General features: G+C 35.0%; 2 pseudogenes; both read left to right on the forward strand.

The window, feature by feature from the left end:
- Nucleotides 1-6,118: 6,118 nt before the first annotated feature.
- Nucleotides 6,119-6,570, forward strand: LOC101697887 (ubiquitin-conjugating enzyme E2 variant 1 pseudogene; annotated as a pseudogene).
- Nucleotides 6,571-6,924: 354 nt separating this feature from the next.
- LOC101699232 (coiled-coil domain-containing protein 175-like) lies at nt 6,925-9,128 on the forward strand (annotated as a pseudogene).
- Nucleotides 9,129-19,139: the final 10,011 nt, after the last annotated feature.

Genomic DNA, 19,139 nt, shown 5'->3' on the forward strand with positions numbered 1-19,139 from the left:
CACCAGCAGCACCCCCCCACCCCCACCCCATGGAAATGAGAAGACACATAAACAAGCCTCAAAAACAGACTTCCAGATTACCTACAGCAACCCCAAAGGGAAACAAGATGGAACAGTCTGATACTCAACCACCTGGACTCCCTGAACTGGCAAAAAAAGAGGATCTGGAAAAAATGAAATTAGAAATAATTTCTGAGATAACAGCAGAGATTGTGCTCATAGTGCAAGACATGATTAATAAATCTAGAGAGGACACAGATTAAAAAAATAGAGGATCTGAGGAACATGAAGGAATCTCAACATAGGAAACAAATGGAATCCATAAAACAGATACAAACAGGTTTCCAGGAGATTAAAAGCTCCATTCAAAGTTTACACAGCAGAATGAGCCAATGTGAGGACAGAATTTCATATATAGAAGATAAGATTGCAATTAGTGACCAGGAAAAGAAAAATTGCTTTAAAATTGTAAGGGACCACAAGAAATCAATCCAGCAGCTGCTAGACAATGCAAAGAAGAATAACATAAGACTGATTGGAGTCAATGAAGAAACAAGAGAGAGTGTAGATAGCATAAAAAAGCTGTTCACAGAAGCGATGGCAGAAAACTTCCCAAGCAGGGGAAAAGAACTTGGCATACAGATAAGTGAGGTATATATGACTCCAAATAGCCTTGATCAAAAAAATTCTACACATAGACATATAATAGTTAGGATTCTAGAAACCCAACAGAAGAACAAAATTCTACAACCAGTGACAGAAAAGAAATAAATCACATACAAAGGAAAGCCCATCAGAGTCACAGCAGACTTCTCAATGCAAACCCTCAAGGCAAGAAGAGTTTGGAGTGATGGATTTCAAGCCCTAAAGGAAAACAGCCTCCAACCCAGAATGATGTACCCTGCAAAATTATCTTTCAAAATTGTTGGAGAAATAAGATACTTTCATGATAAAGAGAACCTTAGGAACTTCATGAATATCAAACCAGCACTCCAAAAAATTTTAGACAATATCCTAGGAAAAGACAATGAGGACCACAACCCAGAAAGCCTAGCAGAATAAATCCATTGGGTATGACAAATTAAATGGAAAGGGGGAGAATCCAACAAAAAGAAAAAGTCATGACAAGTCTTTTAAAACTTTTAACTTCATCTCCCTAATGAGTGTATAAATCAATCTTGTTATTGTACTGATTAGTATTTTTCTGATTCTAGAGTTGCACACCTTTCCTTGTGCTGTACTGGCTACTTATTATCTTCTTGTGTCTAGTTTTTAATTGGTTTGTCTATTAATGAGGTGTAAGAGTTCTTTATATATTCTGGTCATAGGTTACACGCATTATAAATATTGTCTGTTTAAGGACTACTTTTCATTTTAACAATGTCATTTAAAGTTCTAAAGTTCATTTAGCAATTTTTTTCTTTTATACATTATGTTTTTAGTCTCCTAGGAAGTTCTTGCCTACCCTAAATTCATAAACATTTTCACTTATAACTTCTCCTTAAAGTTTTATAGTTTTAGTCTTTCATATTTAGGTTCATAGATCCCTTCAAGTTATTTTCATGTATGGAAATAAAGGGTTGAGGTTAATTTTTTACATACAGATATCAGGCGTTCTAGTGCCATGTGCTGAAAACTTTATCTTTTCCTCTGCTCTTGAATTGAGTTTATATTCTATAAAATGTTAATTTTAAATAGTCTTTCAAAACTTAGTGGACCATATATGTGTGGTTCTATTTCTAGATTCTCTGTTTTATCTCAATGATCTATATGTCCTTCTTACACCAACACTGCCTTGATTACTGTAGCTTTAGAAGAAGTCTTAAAATTAGGTACTAAATGTCTTCCAAAACTTTTTTTTTCTTTTTGCTTTTCTGGGTCCTTTGTACTCCCACATAACTTCTAAATTTCAATATCCAATTCTTCATTTATAGCAAGTATACACAGACCTGAATTTTTATATATACCTTGTGTTTTCTAATCCTGCTAAATTCAAATACAAGTTCTAGGAGCTCCTAGAGATTTCTTAGTATTTTCTCTGTAGATGATCATTTCATCTACATATAAAGATTTTGCTTCTACCTTGCCAATCCTATCCTAATTGTGTCATTTTATTGCCAGACTATTTTGGTTTAGGCCTATGTTTCAAAGTTTAATGGACAGATAAAGAGTAAGCATATCTGCCCTTGTTCCTCACCTTAAGGAGAAAGCATTGTATCTTCTCCATTCATATAAGGCATTCTCACTGGAAGTATGGAGTACATGTCTTTAATCTGTTCAGAAGGTTCTGTTCTACTTCTAGTCTCTTGATAGCTTTTACCATGAATAGCTGTAGAATTTAGTCCAATACTCTTTCTCCAACTACTGACAGAATCATATGGCTTTTTCCTTTCCTCTGTTAAAATGAGGACTTTTGGGTGTGGATCTTCCAATGCTGAACCAACACTGCCATCCCAAAACAAAACCACTTTCTACATACTGCCAGATCTGACTTCTAATAGTTTGTTTTGTTAAACAAATTTCTATCTATGTTCATACTTTTTTCTTCTATTATCTTTATCCAGTTTTAGGATTAGCACAATGTTGATTTCCTAAAATGAGGGGAGAAGTGTTCCTTCTTTTTTCTGCTTTAAATGTTTGATATAATTTATCAGTTAAAATGTATATGATCCTGTTGTTGTCATATAGGTAGGTTTTCAAGCTAGGAATATACTTTCTTTAATAGGTGCTATTCACATTTTTATATTTCCTCCAGAGTTAGTTTCATTAATTTGTCTTCCACGGTACTTCTTAGAAGTTGTCAAATCATTTCAAAACAGATTTTTGTAATATGCTTTCTATATCCTTTTAAATTCTGTAAAATCTGTTACAAAAAAGATTGCACATAATACCTTAACAATCAGATATGATGACAGATCACAGTTAACATGAAAGTGATTATATAAATTTGGAGAAGCCATCTTTCAACACAAAGGATGTTTCAGTTCTAATTGGGGGTTAGTGAATAGTAAGCAAAGGAAGGGCAGGAGATTTCCAGAATTCATGTTCCAGCTACCAGAAGCATTCTTGAAATCAGTTGACATAATGATATGACTTAGCAAGTGAAGAAAAAGTTAAGGGCAGAGCTCCCTGTAAAAAGTGCTGAAAAACCCTATCTTAATGTAAGATCAGCCACAGTGGCTCCATTAAAAAAAAAATAGGCCAAGTTGCCTTTCGGCAAAATATCTTGAAAAAGTTTTCAAGAGAAATTCTTAATACCCCACAAAAAACTGTAGCTACTTCACTTATCAAAAAAAATGCCTAATAATATATTTCTCGGATTGTGTTTCCATCACGTGTCATATGACTGTATCAAAATTTAAATTAGGGAGAAGCTCGGCTTATGTGGAGTCTGCTAGCTAACTGCAGTTTTTTTTTCCAGGCCACCATTTGTTCAATGTTGGTTTTGGGGATCTTTCTGAAACAAATTGCATCCTCTGGTGTCTTGTTGGTGCTTGAGATATTTTTTTAAGTTATATGGAAAAAATGTTTAAGTGTTTTTCAGTTTTGTTTTGGTTGAGTTCTACTGTATTTGAATATTATTGTACTTTTCTTCCCTTGCATTGTTCTTCTTTGAATGGTTTTAATTTCTGTGTGTGTGTTTGATAATAAAGTAATTTTTAAATAAAAAATTTTAAAAACATAAATTATTTCCAGATCTTTTTCCTCCTGGCCACTGACTCTCAAGTGTTAGCCAGCTAATTAATTGTAGGTCACAAGCACACCTGGTGTTTTATATAAAAAGGTGACCATCTATATAAATGATGACCAAGAGTACTCACGCACTTCAAAGTCTCATGGACATCTATATTACTCTTTATGTGTGATTGTAAAACTCTCTCTTCCCTTGGTTTAGACTGCGCTGTCTCCTGCTTTTTTTTTTTTTTTTCCTAAATCTTTGGACACTCTTAGTTTCCTTCACTTTCTCTGTGTAAATATTAATGTTACTCAGGCCTCTGTCCTGGGTCTTTATCGTCATCCATGGTGTCAATTCTGTCATTTTTTACGTTTTTATTTGCATTTGTTTATAGTACATGAGGTTTACATTCATTTTAGGGAGTAGGTACTTGTACTTAACATATCTTGATTCTTTTTATTTCCCTACCCCTTCCCTTACTTCTCTCCCTCTGTCTCTAGATCCCCTGCTCCCATTCTCATTATTATTATCATTATTATTATTATATTTCATGTTTGTGACTTATAGTGATTACATTCATTGTGGGTAGTTGGTACATGTACATGACACATATTAAATCTTTTCACATCCCTGTCACCAAATACAAGATTGATAAACAAAAACAGGGAGATAGATCTTTTGCAAATGGGAATGAGTTCAATTCTGTCTTTATGATGTTAAAATCCAAATTTAAATCTGTAACCCACGTCTCCCTCTGATTGTTCCAGGGGATCGATCTGTTTATCAAAGGCTCTTCACATTGGGTTTGGACTGCAGCACCCGGGACAGAGTAATCATAATATCTACAGCTAACATTTACTGAACTCATTATGCATGAGACATTTGCTAGATCCTTTACACACATTGTCTCACTTAATATTCACAACAATACTGTGGGGGGGTGCTAAATTTATCCCCATTTCAGTGAAATGTAGACTAAGGTACAGAGAGAATGAGAATTTCCCCAGTCACACATCACTAAGCGACAGAGCTAGATGTGATGTGTCAGTCTCCAAATCTCCTCATGTTCACCTAATACACCACAAGCTGCTTCTCAAAACTTGGTTTTGTTTTTTTTTTCCATTGCGGTTCCAGAGCCTGCTTTAGGATCTTAAGCCAAACATTTGAACCTGCTCATTATAAATTATATATAGCATGTATAGAATAAGTACAATAAAGTTAGTATTTATGAAGTTACTATTTATAAAGTTTTAGGTTGCTTTTAGCTTATACATGTAATGATTCTTTGATTTTGTTTATGTAATAAATTCTTGTTAAGGTATAAGGGATGTGTCTGATCACAGTTTTGATATGTCAACTGCAGAGACCAACCTAGCAGGAATTTCCACTTATTAAGTAATAACTGCTTTATCCTAAAAGAGAGGAAGTGGATTTTAGAAGAGTTGCAGGCATCACTACAAGCAAATGTGAAAACATCTTTGAGCAGCAAATCTGTCCCAGACCTGTCAGGACATTGTGCTGATGACTACCTTCCTTTACCTATGTCAAAAAAGAATTATTCATTCTGAGTTCAACTAAACATTGTTCCTTGAGACCACGACTTTTGTTGCTGTGGTGGATTATGTACTCTGAAGGACCTTTCTAGTATACAATAACTAGGTCCTGGATAAAATAGACTTTTGGATTTATTTTTAATATGTCTCTTAAGCCCCAACCAACAAACCCTGCACTCTTTGTCTGCCCCCAACCTGTGTCCAAGAAAAGTGAGTGAAAATCAGAATGGAATCAATGAATAATAAACAAGAGAAAAATATAAGATTTTCTTCAAGTTGTTTTGATCAATATTGCAGTTAACTGAGAAATTTAAGCATCATGGTAATTAATTTAAATCAGAGACAGAAAGACAGAAACCTAGAAACAGATGAAAATGATTCCAGTTGGCTAATACTTCTTAGTTGCTAGAAGAAACAACTGGAAATCCTCTCTAGAGGAAAGCATTTCTACTTTATGACCTCAAAATACTCATGGATTAATTTCAATGAACTTTGGCAACTTAGCTTTCTACTTAGCAATAAACATCATGACTGAAGGGAAAACAGCATATTTTGGGAACTAGTTACTTAAAATTCTAGAATTAGCAGATATATCATATAGGATAACTATGTATGAAATTCTTTTTAGAAATGCTGTCACATGAATGAGAAATATAAGGCTCTCAAAAATCTAGATAAATGTAGAAAATAGGACTTATAGAAATAGAAAGTATTTTTTGAGGAGGAGTTTATGAGAGAAAAAAGGCATATCACCTACAAAGTAATGCTAATTAGATTAAACTAATAGCTGACTTTCCAATAGTAGCAATGGAAAGCAAAGCAGTATTTTCAAAGCGTAGAGAGGATAGGGGATGTATCAGATACTAAACTGATGAGAACCACAGTGACACACAAGATGGCAGCCACTGCATGGGCTCAGGAGTAAAAGTCCCTTGCAATTTCCGACTGTTGGAAGAACTCAAAGAAGGCCAGAAAGGAGTAGGAGATGGCACAGTTATCTGGGGCCTAGAAGATGATGAAGACATGACACTTACAAGATGGACAGGGATGGTAATGGGCCTCTAAGAACAATTTATGAAAAACAAATATACAGCCTTAAAATAGAATGTGGACCTAAATACCCAGAAGCACCCCCCCTTTGTAAGATTTGTAACAAAACTTAATATGAATGGAGTTAACACTCAAAATGGACTGGTGAACCCAAGAGCCATATCAGTGCCAGCAAAATGACAGAACTCACATAGCATCGAAGTTGTTCTGCAACAGCTTCGGCACTTAATGATGTCTAAAGAAAATATGAAACTTTCTCAGCTGCCTGAAAGACAGTGTTACAACAGTTAATCAAACAAAACCCACAGGCTCTTCCCCTCCATGCCCTACCCCCAATTCAATTTAAGCAATATTCATTTTTCACAGTAGTAAATTTTCTAGTTACATCTTGTAAACCTCAAAGTATTGGAAAAGAAGCTTCCATTCAAGGGCAGTTTATCTTAAAATATTGTAAATGATACGAATTTTTTGTCTGTTTGAAATATTTAAGTTGTACTACAACAAATCATCGTGTGAAGTGTAAGCACTGTCCGCATAGTTCAACTTCTGGGATCAAGAAAGTAATTGATTCCCATCATGACTCGTGAGGCACGTCTGACTCAATTGTGAAAAGACACATCATACAATCACCTTGCTTCTGATTACATGGCCCGGGTCCGCCTTCTCCCCTCCTTGCCCTCCTCCGCCCCTGGAGCCCTGGCCTGGGGTGTCTGGTTGAGTAAATGTGAAGGTTTCAGGTCGCAACCTGTGGGACTACGGCTGGGTGTGGGGGGTGTTTTGCCTGCACCTTGGTTTCTTTTTTAAGTCTTAAATGATGCTCCCTTCCAAGCCACCGTCCTAGCCCACTCTCCTCCTCTCCTACCCTTGGCTGAAGCATAGATTGCAACCTTTACCTCTGTCCCTCAGTGAGGAATTCAGGGCTTTCCGCCATCTCTCCCCCACCTTGATTGAGGGGCGCTTTCTCCCTCCTCCTCCTACTCCTCTTCTCCCTTGTCACACTGTCCTCACCCAACGCTTTCCACAACCCTTCCGTCCTTTGGCCAGAAGCCCTCAGGTAAGGCTGGAAAGAGTCTCAGACTTTCTGAATGGTTCCCTTTCCCCACACCCACTTTGCTTTGGGACATTGAAGAAGATTTATAGGGCTTTTGAGGAGTTGTCCTTGCCTCTACTGGGGTCTAGTGCAGAATCTGACAACTGGAACAAAGAACCTAGCCTGTCATGGACTTTGGCTTTGGTGCTGCTGCTTCTCAGATGCTCAGCAAGGACTAAGGAGGAGCTTGGTGTGCAAGAGACCCCGGGCCTGGTGGGCCTGGCCTCCTGGCACCTGCTGCACTCTCCCACTTTCTGTTCAGGACCACTAAATGGTGAAACGTGGCTGCATATGGAAATAAAGGCAATTCATGGTGTTCTGGAAAAAAACTGTAGAGAGGAAATAATTGCCAACCAAGAAATGTATACTTTCAAAACTATCTTTCAAAACTGGAGACAAAATAAAGACATTTCCAAGTAAATAATAATTGGTGGTTGCCACCCACAAATATTAACTAAAGAGAATTTTAAGACTATTCTTCAGTGAATAAGAAAATGTTCCTTGAAAAAAGTCTAAGATGCTGAAGGAAAAATGAGGAGCAAGGTAAAAGTAAACCTAAACAAACATTTTATCTATAGGAAAACCATAATAATAATAAAGATTTTAGAACAAAGAGCTACAAGAGAAAATGAATGCTAATTTACAACAATATAGGATTGTGTTAACTGAAGAAGATCAAGGTTTTTTGCAGAAATGGAAGCTCCATGACAAAATCCAGAGACAACTGGCATTTACTGCACAAAAAGAAAACTTCTTTGCACAAAGACAAATAGACACCAAAAATATGGAAGAAGGACTTGTTACACTTGAGGATCTGCATAAATCAACAAAAGAAGTATATAAAAAACAAATAGAAATTCTGAGTGATACCCTGGAAAAAGAAAATCAGAGATGTATCTTAATTCCGTGGAAACTAGCTTGTTTGAGAAAACAGCATGCATGATGGTTAGCCATGAAAATGACCGAAATACAAGTAATTGCAGGTAAAACTGAGCATGCAGAACAGAGATGAAATGAATTACTGGAAGAGACCAAACTTAGAGAAAAGGAGATCAATGAATTTGTGATACAGATTGAAAAAGTTACAGCACAATTAAAAGAAGAAGAGGAGGAATTTATAATCAGACAAAAAACCTAATTTATGAGTTAAGCATATATGAGGATTTGTTAAGGAAACAAAAATTAGCAAAGAAACAGAAGAAGAGCTCATTGATAATCTCCCACACCTTCATTTGGCAGAAGAAGAGTACACAATAAAAAACAGAAGGCTACAAGAGCTCTATAGGACATTTAAAGCACAAAGACAGGAGGAGACTTTACTGAACAACTACATTTCTCATATTACATGGGACTTTTCAAGATATGTTGAAAACATGGTAAAGGGTTGACACATTCATTCTGCTTTATTAGAATGCTAGAGAGAGTGGAAAAAGAATTGAAACAAGCACGAGATCAAGAAAGCCAGAAAATCAAAGAACATTTTAAAATTCTAAAGAACTTAGAAAATGAAGTCTATTTACATGACCAAAACACAGACCTTTTGCTTCTGGAAAATAAAAGATTAAAAGAATATATTTCATACTTAAGGAACAACACAGAGGAATACAGAGAGGGACAAGACTTCCTTAGACACAATTCAAGTGACCTGTCCTGGAAACTGATAGCTCAGCACACACAATATAAATATTTTTAGACAGAATTTCAGGCCACAGTTAAGAGGGCACATGAGAAAATGACTTCAAATATACAGAACTAGAAGATACAATCCTGATAATCAAATTCATGGCACCTCCCACATATCCAACAAACTAATTATCCAATTAGAGATTATTTGGCAACTCAGAATTTTAATGGATGAGCCACCAAACCTGTGTGAGATACAAACAAATTTTTTTTAAAAAATTTATTCCTACAGGAAAGAAGAAAAACAAGCATACCAAAAAGAGTCCATTTCTTACAAAGAAATGCATTCTTAAAGAATAACAAAATACCTCAAAGATACAACTGTTGTGAATTCAAAAGGCATAAACAAAACTCAGGAAAAATTAGTGTGCTTATTTTCATATTTTGCAACTGTTAAGTCTTCAACATGTGAGCTCTAACCAATTTGCCCAACCCTATCAAATAGCAAAAAAAGTGAATAACCTTCTAAACAATACAGTGGCTGAACATGGTCAGACTAGGGAGCAATAATCAGAACATGTCTTCCACCAAACTATCCATAAACACAAAACCTATTCTATAAATTATGCTCTATTTTTGCAATATTATCCAAATACTGTATTGGTGAAAATAAATAGTTTACCAAAAACAAAAAAATAATGATTTTAAAATAAAGATCATAGTAAATGCATGCTAATAATATATTTTCAACAGGAAAATTAGTGGAATTAAAATATTCTAGGTACTTTTATTGCTCAGGAAAGGTAAACTTTCATAAACACAATGGTAAAATTTCACAGTTAATCACTAAAACAATAGACATAAAAGAAAAGACCTAGAATAGCAAAAGCAATTCTAGGTGACAAAGACAAGGTAGGAGGTTTCACAATCCCCAACTTGAAACAGCAAAGCTGCTCTGATAAAAACAGCATGGTACTGGCAAGGAGACAGACCTGAGTATCAGTGGAATAGATTAGAAGATGTGTGGAGTACTACTCAGCCATAAAAAATGAGAAAATAGAGACATTTACAGATAAATGGATGCACATTGAGGCAATACTCTTAAGTGAAATAAATAGGACTCGCATGTGTAAATACCGAATAGTTTCTCTAGTGTGAGAAACTGAAAGTGTAAATAAGGACTAAAAGGTATAATAGATAATGTGAAATAGGAAGAACAGGGGCAAAGGGGAAGGGGAAGTGGGAGGGGTAGAGAAAAGGAAAGAAGGGAATGGAATCAATATGAGAAAATGAAAAAATGGAAACAAAGTCTTTGTAAATAGGGAGGAATGGAGGGGTTGAAGGGAGGGCTGGGCAAGGGTGAAAAATAAGAACCAAGAGAGATTATGTAAAGGTGCAAATTTCCAATGATGAATGCCATTAGATTGTATACCTAAAATGTACCAATAAATTTCATTTTTTAAAAAAAGAAGATGCAGAAACAACTCCAGACACACTCAGCCGCCTCATCATTGACAAAAGAGCCAAACACCCTCACTGTAGGAAAGATAGCCTCTTTAATAAATGATGCTGGTAAAACTGGTTTTCAACTTGCCAAAGATTAAAACTAGACCCATATCTCTCATCATGCACTAAACTAAAATCAAAATGGGTCAAAGATCTAAATATTAAAACAGAAACACTAAACCTACTGGAAGACAGGTTAGGTAGAATTCTTGAAGACATTGGCATAAGAAAGACTTTATGAATGAAACCTCAGTCTCTCACAAACAAGCACAAAGAATCAACAACTGGGATCTCATCTTATTAAAAAGCTTTTGCACAGCAAGAAAAACCAGCAACAGAGTGAAGAGACAACCCACAATGTGGGAAAAAATTTCTACCAACTGTTCCTCAGACAAAGGTCTACTATCTAAAATATATGAAGAACTCAAAAAAATCAGACCCCCCCAAATTTAAAGACCCAATCCAAAATTGGACAAATGAAATGAACAGACATTTCTCAGACAAGGAAGTAGAAGCAGCAAACAAACATATGAAAAAATGTTCAACGTCACTGGTCATCTGAGAGATGCAAATGAAAACAATGCTGACATTCCATCTCACTCCAGAAAGAATGGCTGCTATCAAGAAATCAACCAACAACAAATGCTGGTGGGGTTGTGGGGACAAAGGAACCCTTCTTGACTCTTTGTGGGAGTATAGACTGGTGCAACCACTGTGGAAATCAGTGTGGAGATTCCTCAGAAAACTAGAATTAAAAGTCCCATTTGACCCAGTTATTCCCCTGCTGGGTATCCTCCCAAAAGAATTAAAATCATCACACCACAGCAATACATGGGCACCCATGTTTATAGCAGCACAATTTGTAATAGCTAAATCTTGGACAAAGCCCAAATGCCCATCAACTGGTGACTGGATAAAGAAGATGTGGGGTGTTTTTTTACAAAATGGAGTACTACTCAGCCATAAAGAATGATTAACTAGGGACATTTATAGCTGAATGGATGCACATTGAGGCCATACTCTTAAGTGAAATAAATAGGACACACATGTGTAAATACGAAATAGTTTCTCTGGTGTGAGAAACTGAAGTGTAACTGAGGACTAAAATGTATAATAGATAATGTGAAATAGGAAGAAAAGTTAAAGAGGAAGGGGAACTTGGAGGAGAGGAAAGAAGGGAAAGAAAAAATTGAGAAAAGAAGGAAAAAATGGAAATAAATCTTCTGTAAATAGGGAGGTGTGGAGGGGCAGAAAGAGGGAAGAGGAATGGGAAAACACAAGAACCAAGATACATCATGTACAGATACAAAATCCCAATGATGAGTGTGATCATAACATATACCTAAAATGTACCAACAAACTTAATGAATAAAAAAAAACTAATAGGCATGAAAAGGGGAAAATATAACAATAAACAGAAAAATTCAATTAAAAATACAAGAGCTTTAAAATGTAGAACATATACAATGCAAAAGGAAGATGAATAGAAAAGGCCAACATATAAAAGTAAATACTTTTTAAAGTATAAAGGGCTAAAGCTGATGATTAAGTGACAGAGTATTCATTTTGGTTTTTTAAAATCCAGTTATATCTTGTTTACACAAGAATGAGTTATATGCTATTTATTTAAAAACAACACCTATAATTGTCACCAAACCATACCCCGTAGGTTGAATTAGGCTCACTGCTTTTTACAAATAAAGTTTTATTAGAACACAGACATGCCATTTGTTTAGATATTGTCTATGATTGCTCTCACTCTATAATAGCAGAGGTGACTAAGTAAAACAAAGACTATATAACCTGTAAATCTGGCAATGTTTACTCTAGCACTTTACCAAAAAAAAAAAAAAATAGCCTGCTAATCACTGACATGGAAAAGTAAAAAGAAAAATTAAATTTTTTGCACCTAACAAAGTAGCCTCAGAAAATAACAAAATATTTCTCAGAGAAATTAAAGAAGAAAAAAGTAAATACAAGACTATACTATACTAGTAAATTACAAAACCCAAATTTGTTATTATGTCATTTCATCTGAAATTGGACTACAGTCCAAGTTCAATGCCAATCTAAATTTCCAGCAGAGGTTTGTTTTATTCTGTTTTGTTTGTTTTGGAATTTGACAAGCTAATTCTAAAATTTATATGGAAATGTAAGAGACTATAACGGCCAAGGCAATCGTGTAGAATAAGAATAAAGCTATCTGAAACACTATCTGACATCAAAACATTATAAAACTGAAGAAATTAAGATACTGTCATATGGCACAAGAAAAGTGCAATGGTCTATATCCAGAAACATACCTATATATGTAAAGCCAACTGAGTTGGCCCAAAAATGTCAATTCATTGAAAAGAGATAGCTAATTAAATAGTGTTCAATTAATTGAATACTCATTTTAATAAACGAACCTTAACTCCAACATTATACTACATGCAGAATTTTATTTCAAATGAATCATAGACCTAATATAATAAATATTCTAATAGAAAAATAATAGAAGACTTTCTCCTTGAACTTGGGAACAAGATTTCTTAAATAAGACACGTAAAGCACTAACCATAAAAGAAAAGACTGAGTCCACAATGTCAGTATTGCTGAAACTGATAAACTGCTCTAGAGATCACAGGGAAAATTAGCTTACTACAGAAAAAGATGGAAACCAAACTGGAAAATGAAAAGCACAATGCAGATATCATAGTAAACTGTGAATGAATGAATACAAGTGAATCAAGACCATTCCAGGCATATAAGAAAGAAAAACAAGAAGAAAGGAAGGAAGGAAAGAAGGAAGGAATTGAGGGAGGAAAGGGGGAGGGAAGCAAGGATGGAGGGAGGAAGGGGGGAGACAGAAAATTATACCATGCATATTATTAGATCATAGGGCAATGAAACGAGAGCTCAAAGATAATAGGAACCGGGAAAACCATACAGAGAAATTAAACAATACATTCTCTTTTTTTGAGTTTTTAAAATAATTTTTATTTTTTTTAAGTTAATATGTGCATTACAGGAAACAAAAACACAAGAAGCAAAGAACAAAGTCATTTGCAATCATAAGCATCTTAGCTGGATGTGTTCTTCTAGGTCCTGTGTGTACATATACAACATGCCATTTTGTGTGACTGAGTTTGTACAGTGTGTGCCATGCTTTTCTACACATCATGAATATTCATAAATTCAAAATCCCAAAGCTACAAGAGTATTTTTGATAACTAAGAACACACTCCACCAACTCAATCTGTTAGAATAAATAATCCTGCCTTTCTTGGGAACAAAAATTTCACTGAAGATAAAAATGGCAACAGGCCTCTATATAGAAGTATTGGCAAAGTTACAATTACAATACTGCATTTCCTTAATGCTCAATTTAAAATGAGACATAAAGCAACAGAGTACACCAAGCCATGTATCTGAGAGTTATCAGATCTCTATTAAGATATTAGCAAGAAGACATATTCCCACTGAATTATTAATGTATTTCTACACATTTTGATTCCTTTCACCAAAATTTAAATCTGAACATTTTGCTCACATCTCTCCCTGTGTGCTTATTTCTGCTCCTCTGTTGCCAGCCTAACAAGTCCTGATACATACTTCCTAGAAGTGTTATAACAATTCCAAGTCTAAGATGCATCTTTTCTATCAATTATAACAAAGACACTTTAAATGTTGTCTAATTCACTACCTCTAGTTTTTATGGTACATTGTCAACCCCCGACATCTATAAAGCTTAGACGCTGTGCAATAGAGTACGAACTTTGTGCACAATGCGCCCAAGTACTTTACCAAATATGCACCCACAAGCCTATGGTTATAATCTAAAATCATCTTCCAGATATGGAGATCTAGCAAAGAGCTCTTACCACCCTCACCCACCCTTTTCCCTCTTCACTTCAGTGACTTAAGCTTAGGACCACATCTAGCTCCAAGAGGTGGCTGTAACAAAGGTCACTTCCAGAAGACAGTTCTTCCTAAAAACTACTTTGCTATTTCTAACATAATTTAGGTAGTAAAACTTATCCTTTAATACACAGCAATATTAACTAACATGTACATATAGAACAACAGCAAGACAATCTGAACTCACATAAACCTCCCTCTCTGCACACTTCCCCTCCTGCTCCCCATGAATAGCCAGCATACTCTCCAAGACATCAAGTTTGACAGTTCCATTCTCAAAATACAACCATTCCTGTGAAGTAATTAAAAAAAATATTTAAAGCACATTATATTAGCCCTTGACTTCTACATGTGTGAACTTTATTTTATTTTTTATTTTTGGTACCGGAAATCGAACTCGGGACCTTGTGCTTGCGAGGCAGGCGGTGGCATCACTGAGCTAAATCCCCAGCCCATGAACTTTAAACGTCTAGAAAGACTAGATGTTTCCAGTAAGAATTTAAAATGTCTTACATGAATAATGGCATTGAGTAAATTGCAAACATACACTTAACAAAGGCTAAATTTTAAAGTATCATCCAAATAGGAACACTCTTGTCTAGAGCCCTTTCCCCTTTCCATCTTTTTTAACCTAGGGGACAGATATATGGATATGTAATACTTACAGGGGGCTTTAACAATTTCACTTACTAAGTGGTTTTAAGTACATTCTAATGAATTTTAACACAAAAGTGTATACAACATGTTATTTTACTAATTCTACTATCATACACTGGCAACCTCTTTAACATCTAGAAAGACTAGATGTAAATTAGGACTCCTTTGTCCTTTATATACAACTATATACGTAGGAAAGTAAAACAAAATGTGCAGACATAAGGGACAGTGGTCAATCCCGCTTCACCTAAACCACATTGATTTAGAGCCCTCTGTACTTTCTTCCTCCCTCTCTGAACTAGCACAAATATGTCTACTGCTCAGATGAATGGTATGATCATTCCACTCCCTAAAGACAGTATTAATTTTAACAAAAGGATATCTACAAAATGTGTTTACTACCTCTACTTGTAACATACTTTGTGCACTTCTAAACATCTAGAAAGACTAGATGTTTCAAATATGGACTCAAGTTCATCCACTATATACACAGAAGTGTTGAATAAACTACACACATGTAACAATGGTTATATCTGAAAGTGTCTTCTAAATAGGAGCATTCTAGCCTAGAATCTTTAATTTTTCCCATTTCTTTCCTTGTCACATGTGATAGAGGCACGTGTCATTCAAAAGTGATTTTACAATTACACTTCCAGAAATCCTTTTCAGAAGACAGCCTTTCTATGAATTTTAACACAAAGTATATAAAATGTGTTAATTTACTAACTCTACTTTTGTCATACATTGGCAACCTCTTTAATATCTAGAGATTAGATATTATAAAATTAGGACTCATGTGTCCAGTATATACACTATATATACAGTATAGCAAAGTTAAGTGAAATGCAGGTAACATAAGAGCAATGTCAGCTGAAATTTTCGACCATACACTTAACAAAACACATTTCACAATTTCTTCCATCCCACCTCCTTCAACCCAGTGACCAAGTACAGACAGTATACTGTTCAGACGTGGTTTAACCATTCTATTTGCAAACATAGTATTTCCTATCTGTTTATAACAGCTATTTACAAAGTGTTATTCTTCTACCACTACTTTTAAATATATCAAGCTCTTCTACTTATCTAGGACTAGATTTTTCATATAAGAAATTGTCTGCTATCGTACGGCACTGATAAAATTACACATATAGTAATGGTTGTAATCTGAGGTATCTTCTACATATGACAATTTTGGCTTCACTTCTTTCTCTCTGCTTTCAACCCAGTGGACAAGTACAGAAATATGTAATGTTAGAGATGGTTGAATCCAAAATTCATTTACAGAGGACAAGCTTTTCTGTGTATTTCAACACAGGTGTACAAAATGTGCTAACTTTACTACTTTGTCATATACTGGCAATTTCTGTAACATTTAGGGACTAGATATTGCAAATTTTGGACTTGTCTGTTATATACACTATATACACAGCAAAACAAAACCCACAAAACACACAGAAGAATTATGTCTCAAAATGTCCAAGTACAAGTGCACTAACCTAATACCTTTGCAATTGCTTCCCTCCTACGTCCTCCAAACCACTGAACAAGTACAGACAGTACTATACTGCTCAAGAGGTGGTTTAACCATTCCATTCCCATCAACATTTCATATGAACTTTAACAAGATATTTACAAAGTGATATTTTACTACCTCTACATTTAACATACATTGGGCACTTCTAAATAAACAACACATTCTTGAACAAACAATGGGTCACAAAAAATTCAAGGAAGAAATTAGACAGTTTCTAGAATTAAGTAGTAATGCCAGTACAAAATAGCAGAACTTATGGGACACAATGGAAGCAGTCCTAAGAGGGACATTTGTAGCTATGAATCCCTACACCAGAAAAACAGACCCTGTCCAAATAAATAGCCTAAAGATGCACCTCAAATTCCTAGAAAAACAAGAGCAATTGAAACCCAAAGCCAGTATGAGGAAGAAAATTATACAGATCAGAGCAGAAATCAATGAAATGGACAATAAAGAAATACAAAGAATCAATGAAGAGTTGGTTCTTTGAAAACATAAACAAAATAACAAACCCTTAGCCAATCTTACCCAAAAAAAAGGTGAAATCAAATTGATAACTGCAAAAATCCAAAAGATTATTAGCAAATACTTGACAAATTTGTACACCAATAAATTGGAGAAATGAGAAGAAATGGTTATATTTCTACATACATATGAATCATTAAAATCAAACCAAGAAAATTTAAAAATCCAAAATAATTCAATAATATGCAATGAAGTTGAAGCAGTAATAAAAACCTACCAACTTTCGATCCCTGGTACCAAAAAAAAAACCTACCAACTAAGAAAAGCCCAAGTCCTGATGGACTCAATGCTGAATTCTAGAAGAACTTCAGGTAATACCTAACTCTAATATTCCTTAAATTCTTTAATGAAATCAAAAGGGAAGGAGTATTGCCAAAGTTATTTCTGAAAGCTAACATTACATTTGATTCCAAAACCAGACAAGGATACAACCAAAAAAAGACAACTGCAGGCCAATCTGTTTAATGTACATAGATGCAAAAATTCTGAACAAAGATACTTGCAAACAGAATGCAATATATCATCAAAAAGATCATACATCATGACCGAGTAGGCTTCATCCCAAGGTTGCAACTGTGGTTCAACATGTACAAATTAGTAAATATAATTCATCACATGAACAGAAACAAGGACAAAAATCACATGATCATCTCAATAGACCAAAAACAAAAAATCCAACATCTATTCATAATAGAAACCCTGAAGAAAACAGGTTAAAAAGAACCTTATCTCAAACCCACTTATGACACACATGCTGCTTTCCCTCTAAAATCAAGAATAAGACAAGGATACCCACTATCACCACCATAATTCAAAAAATATTAGCCAGAGAAATGAGGCAAAAGAAAGAAATAAAAAGGGGATAAATATAGATATAGATATAGATGATATAGATATAGATGGAAGAAGTCAAATTATCATTATTGCAGATGGCATGATCCTCTAGGTAGAAGATTCAAAAAATTCCACTCAAAGACTTAGAATTAACAACCAAAATAATGTAGCAGGATACAAATTCCACTCACAAAAATCAATAGCATTCCCATACACCAATAATGAACTCACTGAAAAGAAATTAGAAAAAAATACCATTCATAATAGCATCAAGAAAAAGTAAATACTTAAGAACTAACCTAAGGAAGTAAAAGACCTCTACAATGAAAACTATAGTACTCTGAAGAAAGAAATCAAAGAGGACATCAGAAAATGGAAAGATGTCCCTTGTTCCTGGATAAGCAGAACCAATATATTCAAAATGTCCATACTTCCAAATTGGTATACAGATTTAATGCAATCCCAATCAAAATACCAACAGCATTCTTCACCAAACTGGAGAAAACAATCCTAAAATTCATACAGAACCAGAAGAGACTTAGACTAGAAAAAGCAGTCCAAAGCTATTGTGATTAAAACAGCATAGAGAAATCGCCTCTTTAATAAGTGGTGTTGACAAAAATCAATAGCTTTCCTCTACACCAATGACAGACTCACTAAGAGAGAAATAGGGCAAATAATTACTTTCACAATAGCATCCAAAAAACTGAAATACCAAGGAATCATCCTAATGAAAGAAATCAAAGACCTCTTCTCTGAAAACTATGGCACTCTGAAAAGAGAGATCGAAGATGATATCAGAAAATGGACAGACATCCCCTGCTCCTGGGTAGGAAGGATTAATATAGTGAAAATAGCCATACTTCCAAAACTGCTATATAGATTTAATGCAATTCCAATTGAGATCCCAGGAGCATACTTCATGGACCTTGAGAAAACAATCCAAAAATTCATTTGGAACAAGAAGAGACCCAGAATAGCAAAAGCAATTTTAGGTAACAGAGACATGGCAGGGGGTATCACAATCCCCAACCTGCAACTCTACTACAAAGCTACTGTGATAAAAACAGCATGGTACTGGCAAAGAAACAGACTTGAGGACCAGTGGAACAGATTAGAACATGCAGAAACAACGCCAGACACACTCAGCCATCTCATCTTCGATAAAGGAGCCAAACACCCTCA

Source organism: Heterocephalus glaber, unplaced genomic scaffold (genome assembly GCF_053883595.1).
Source record: "Heterocephalus glaber isolate CG9 unplaced genomic scaffold, H.glaber_assembly_v1.0 deba00001600, whole genome shotgun sequence".
NCBI lineage: Eukaryota > Metazoa > Chordata > Mammalia > Rodentia > Bathyergidae > Heterocephalus > Heterocephalus glaber.